We start from the raw sequence: 6,551 nt of genomic DNA, 5'->3' as shown, positions 1-6,551 counted from the left end.
CATTTAATAAATAAATTGGATAAGATCGACAAGGTCTTAGTTTGAGAACAAGTCGTTCTAATAATCCAATACATTTTAAAAACAAATAAAAGAGTCCAACCATCATTCGCGAATGCCGAAAGCCCGTTTGGGCCGGTGGCGACACTCACTAGCCTTTAAAGGCCCCAAGGTGTCCCCATTATAGGGTCCTAGTACCTCTGTCACCATCACCTGACAAACTCTAAGGTTTGACGCAATATTTCATGATAGAGTAACTGGTTATCACCTCGAGTTTGATTTCCGACAAGGCTTGTAGGCTCTAAGGCCACACTTGGGCTGATCATATGTCAACCACTCCCTATGTTTACGTGCTCATGCTCTCGGGTATAGAGGGAACTATTATGTGCAAGGGTTGTGTACAATTGTTTATTTCACACATTCATGTATAAAGCCAAACAAAATAAATGCATTCAAAACAAATAAAGTAAAGGGAACAAATATTTGAATTATTATTCTTATTTTACTAAGTTTTCATGTATTTGGGCCTGACCCTCTTTAAACTGCCCTAGTGGAGTGACCGGTGTGGTACCCGGTCAAATAAAATGTGATTTTTGTAATACTAGGGAGTGACTCCTAGGTTGTCTCTCAAGGAGTAATAAATCAAGCAAAGGTTCTCCCAATGCAAACAAACACACAAAAAGAGGGTTTCAAATTCAAATCAAATGGAAAAGTAAGCAATGAAATAGTAATTTAACACATGTGAACAATGACTCTCCAACTCAGTTGTAGCACTATATCATTAGTTCGAAATATCATCTTACTGATCTAAACCTCTATTCAAATCCAAGTAACCACTAAGCATCATTACCATCATTGAACACATACATACAAATGAAGCATTAACATGCATCTCTATTCACGGGACTAAGCAAACCATGAGTAAAGTAAGGCAAACCAGTTAAGTTGAAAGTGAAACCATTCAGCATGGAAACAAGACCAACGCAATAGATATGTAGGGATTAGAACATAAGAACACCTTGAATGAATAAACCTCAATGATTGCATTAAACCGAATTAGAGAGTGTTACAAATTAGCCTTCCATGGGGGAAGATAACAGAAGAAGAAATATGAAAGAAGAAGACGAACAACAAGCTATAGCAAAAGCGAAAGTTACAATACAAAAATGGTCTGTCTCAAAAACTCGTCCAAGACCCAAAAAGAGGGTGGTGGCTGTCCCTACTTCATGTCACATCTCCTCCCCTAAAACCTAGTTGCCTCCTTCCGAAATTTGAATGAATTCGGGTCAAAACTATTGGGCTGAACCGATTGGCCCATTTGGCCTATACAACAACAAAATACAAAATTATAAAATAAAATAGAATTAAAACTGTGCTAAAATAGGTTCACGTGGCAATGCTCCCAGTCCAATAAGTGCTTCAAAATTCTTTGCAAATGATTATGAAATTAATTAGGCTAATAAATCAAATTAATTGCAATTCCGAATTAATAGCCCAATAAACCTCAAAACAATAAAATATGGCAAGAGAAAATAATTAGGCACTAATAATATTTAATAAGAGGTTACAAAGGTAAGAAAATGTACAAAAATTATGATTTATCTAGAGTCGCCATCTGTCGGAACCCAAAAAATTTTGATCTTACCCACAAATGGCTTAGACCTCCTTTTTGAATATCTGATCAATTAGGGAATGCCCTAACACTAGACTAATCCCTGACTAATGGTTTCGAAAAGAGTTCATGGAGTCACCACCGATATTTTATTCAAAACATCGGAAAAAGAAGAAAAGAGTTTTAAAATGCCAAAATGGACTTTACAACCAGAATTGGATTCGGGTGTCGATTACTTGTAAGGAAGGTGTTAGGCATCCTACTACGCCCTGAATTGGTATCCTATGATGAAACTAGCGTGATTGCGAACAATAATTTAAATATTAGGTTCCTTTTTTTTAGTGACTATTTACATATTCACATGGTTTTCCTTGAAACGTCTACATGATTGCTTTTGTTGATGATAGAAAAGATAGATAGTAGAGAAAGGTACCTCTTAAAATGAGTTTTTATAGATACTTCCGAATGTAGCAAATTTAAGGTGTTTTTTGGCTACCTTTCACACTTCACAATGCCTCACAAATCTTGAGGAATGCAATAAAAGAGAGAAAGAAGAGTACTAGATTTTAGAAAGACTAATCAGATCTCCAAATTTTTGGCCCTAAGTACTGTGCCCGAGCCTATTATTTATAGGCACGAAAATTCACCAGAACTGGCCGTTTCGATTTTAGAATAATTTGTTCTAGACTTTTCTGTTATGTGTAAAATTTGAATTTGGAACGACCCATTCCCGAAGTAGAACGGCCCGTTCTGGATTTTAATTTTACCCATAACAGAGTAGGTTAGAATGGGGCATTCTAACCTAGGATTATAGACCTTTTTACAATCTTGGAACGGCCCGTTCCAGGCTACTAATTTTGGCACTTGGTTCTTTGGATCCTAGGTGTTAGAAAAGAATGGCTCAATCCAAGAAGGAGGGTGAATTGGATTCTATGACACTTAATGATCTTTCAGAGTTGTAAGGATCTTTATTTCAACTTAAACTTTTCTAATATGAATTCTCAAAGAAGTTCCTTAAAAGACTTGCCAATGGGAATGAGTCCTATATGCTTTCTTGATTAATCTTGATTAAGTTCAATGTTAAGAACACTTAATATGCAACACTTTGGTTCAAGTTAAAGCAATGTTATGCATACAAACATATTAATCAAGATCATCTGCTTTAACATTCAACCAAGATTTTGCTCAATGTAAAAGATAAGAGTGAGAGAGAAGAATGCACAAGTATTTTATCCTGGTTCAGCCACTCTGATGGCATCCTAGCTTGCATGAACTTGAGATGATGAGCAAGGGAGAGGACACCTACTCCAAGGATCAAGTCCTTCAAGGGTGATGCGTGATTTAGAGAAGGAATCAGGTGGGATGGACGAAAATGGAGAGTGTGGGTGAAGTGTTTGATGAAAGGTTTGAGAGGGCACTCTAGGGTTTGGCTCACTTCAAGGTAGATGAAGGCCACTTCTAGGGTTTAGCTCTCAAGGTGGAGATAGGATGGTGGTGGCCGAATTTAGCCTAGGGTGACTAAGGATGGTATAAAGGCAAAAATGCTTTCTTTATATTCAATTTCCAAAGTATTTACATGATGAATAGCCTAGGGTATTTATAGGAGTGGGAGGCATCTAGGGTTGCATTTGGAGAGTGCATGGCCGAAATTCACAAGCCAAATGCACACCAAATGAAATCCAAATTAACCCTAGATGCAACTTGGTGGCCAAGGATGGAATCTTTGGGTTTAGTTAGGCTACATCTAGGTGCATGATAAGACCATGCCACTTTTGCCCTCCACTTGGGCCTAAGCCTTTCTAACACCAAAAATAGGTCCAATAGCCATAAAAATACGTCTAGATTTTTGTTCCCACCCTAATCAAATACCTTAGCCCAAAAATAAAATCCTATGATCTAAAGCACCCCATAATACAAGGGTAAAATGGGAAATACAAAAGAAAATAAATCCTATGACTAAGATACCCCAAAATACAAGGGTAAAATTGGAAATACAAGTAAAATAAATTCTAAGACTAAAATACCCCAAAGTACAAGGGTAAAAATGGAAGATCAAAGACAAGGGTAAAATAAGAATAAAAATAAATGTTATGCTAATAAAAACTTAGGAGCTAAGGTCCAAAAGTGGCCTCACTCCTCGTATGGTTTTTCAACACTAACTCATTCCTTTTACTTCCTTCAATTAGGGATGGCAAATAAACCCGTACCCGTGGGTAATACCCGAACCCGTCCCGACTTTGACGGGAAATACCCGCTTTGACCGGGTACGGGTACGGGTACGGGTAAAACCTGATAAAAGAAATCGGGTACGGGTACGGGGACGGGAATATACTTACCCGCCCCGTCCCCGTCCCCGTCCTCGTCCCCATCCCCGTCCCCGGTTAAATACCCGTCCCCGTATAATTATTTTAAAAAAAATAACATTTCAAATATTGTTCTAGGCCACGCTAAGCAAGAGCAAGCAAAAACTTAGGGTTTCAATTTCAAATCTCATTCACACTCCAGCCTCCGACCAAGCACTCTTCTTTCTCCCTCCGAGCCACCGCATCAGCTACGGAGCCACCGCACCAGCCACTCTAGTCTCTACTTTCTCCCTCCGAGCGGCTCCCTCACCACGACTGATACGTCTCTCTCTCGCTCAATCTTCTTTCTTCCTTCCCTCGCATTGGAAAATCAAGAAATTCAGCCTTCTTGTGAGCTTTCTACTTACTCATCTGACGTCTTTGCATCAGATTGGGAACATGTGGAGAAAAGCTCGTAGGGCTACTTTTGAAGAAACCTTTAAAAGTTTGGTTATATGGTTCAATAAATGTTTGTTTGATTATATGACTGAATAAATGTTTATGGATTAGGAACGTTTAGGTTTAAGTGAAGAAGATGGGTCTGAATCGGGATGGGTGGCTGCTAGAACTTCCTGCGACCACCTGGGCGCATTATCCGACAATCTGAGTCACATTCTGACCCCTGACACTCACTGCAACACGTGCCAACACCCCACCGAAAACTGGTTGTGCCTTTCCTGTAAGCAGTAAGTTTTTTTTTTTATGGGTACGGGTACGGGTACGAGTATACCCGATACTCGACGGGGACGGGGATGGGACAAAATTTACATACCCGACGGGTGTGGGGATGGGGACGGGTATGGGTTTGAGTCGCGGGGACGGGGACGGGTATCATGAAACCCGTACCCGCGCTGCCCCGTTGCCATCCCTACCTTCAATACATCACCTCTTGGACTTCTTGGCCTTAGTGTTATTCCATCATTCCCTCCCTCTTGAAAAGGATTTGACCTCAAATCAAGAGGTTCCTCATGGTGGGCATCATGACCAACAAAAACATAAAAGTAAGCATTAGAGGTAATAGTATATGATAGAAATGGCAAGTGTATCCTAAGAGGAGTTCTACTAAAAATGCTAAAAATATTGTCTAAATTAAAAGGACTAGACTCTCTAGTGCGAAAGATAGGATCCTCCCCATGGTGAAGTCTAGATGTATAACCAAAACTTAAAAAGGTAAAAAGACTAAAACTATAGCACACTAATGCATTAGTCCTAAAAACTAAAATATATTGTTGGAGGTACCCAATGTAGTGACCTAGGTATGTACTAGAAAATAAAGAAAACTTAACTAAACAACTTTGTATTGCATTATTTGTTAGATACATATGAGAAAAAGGTGTTAAGAGGAGTCTAGAAAACTCATATAATCTAAGTTTGCCTTGTAGGGAAGTAACCAAGTTAAGTTCAAATAAGTTTGAACTTCCCTCAAGATCAAAAATAGAAAATAGGACACCGTGAGATGTATCCAACAAATCATACAAATCAAAAGTTGGGTGCTTTATGAGGACAACTAAAGTAGAAAGAGTCTTAAAGAATGAAGGCTTATCTTCCTTGGGCACCACCAAGGAAGTAGCACAAGAAGTGGGACTAAGTGAAGTCCACTTCTTCTTCACTAAATCTTGAAGTTGAGATTCTTTTTCTTTAAAAAGGATTTGTTTTTGAATCTCCACTTCATGACTAGTGGCAATGTGAGAGAAAGAGTTAAGGTCTTGATGGATGAAGAAAGTCTTTTTTAAATCATTTTCAATGGGAAAGTGACTCTCTTCAAGCATAAGCCCTTTGGAAGAAAAATTATCCTCCTTACTCTTCTCTAAGAGTGTTGGTTGTTGTTTCTCATTTTCTAACCACTCTTGAACTTTTTCTATACTTTTCTTTATTTTTTCTTTCTTTTCTATTTTCTTTTCTTTTTCTTTTCTTCTAAGTTCTACCTCTCTTGTTGTACTTTCTTCCTCATGCATACTCCTAGGGACTCTAACTTCTTTGCCTATTTGAGATCTAGTTGGAACAATCCTAGGTTTGGATCCACTAGTTTCTCTCCCCTCAACTAATTTTTCAAGTAATTGTTTTATTTCCTCCTTATTCCTAGCATTTCCTTTTTCCCTTTTTCTAATTTCTTCCTCTCTTTTTATGTGTTCCTCTTCTTTTTTTCTTATGTACTCTTTTAAGTCTCTAATCTCATCTCTAACACTAGACCTAGTACTACAAGAGTTATGACCATGGACACTAGAGTGATCACTCATCTTTGATCAAAAAGGTTTTCACAAAGTTGTTTTCAAAAAGGTTTAAAAAAGGTTTTCACAAAGAATGAGTGATAAAAAGGTTTTCACAAAAGATTTTCAAGGTGCAAGATAAGTAGGAAAAGGCCTAAGTGTACAAAGTGAACTATCAAAGGGAGGTGGAATACTAAGAATCACTTAATAACCAAGCCTTATCAAGTAAAAATGACTAAGCCTTTTCATACTTTTCTCACAAAATCATTTATACAAGACTAAGGTGTGTGTGTGCACAGACCCTTTGTAGGAAATTGTAAGCCTTCTAAACGAAAATAATTAAAGTAAAAGACCTAAACAATTATACTACCAAAGCACTAAAGCATGCAAAGA

Source organism: Cajanus cajan, chromosome 4 (genome assembly GCF_000230855.2).
Source record: "Cajanus cajan strain Asha chromosome 4, NIPB_CcT2T_4, whole genome shotgun sequence".
NCBI classification, from domain to species: Eukaryota; Viridiplantae; Streptophyta; class Magnoliopsida; order Fabales; family Fabaceae; genus Cajanus; species Cajanus cajan.
The sequence above is the reverse complement of the archived record's forward strand: the minus strand, read 5'-3'. Positions refer to the sequence as shown.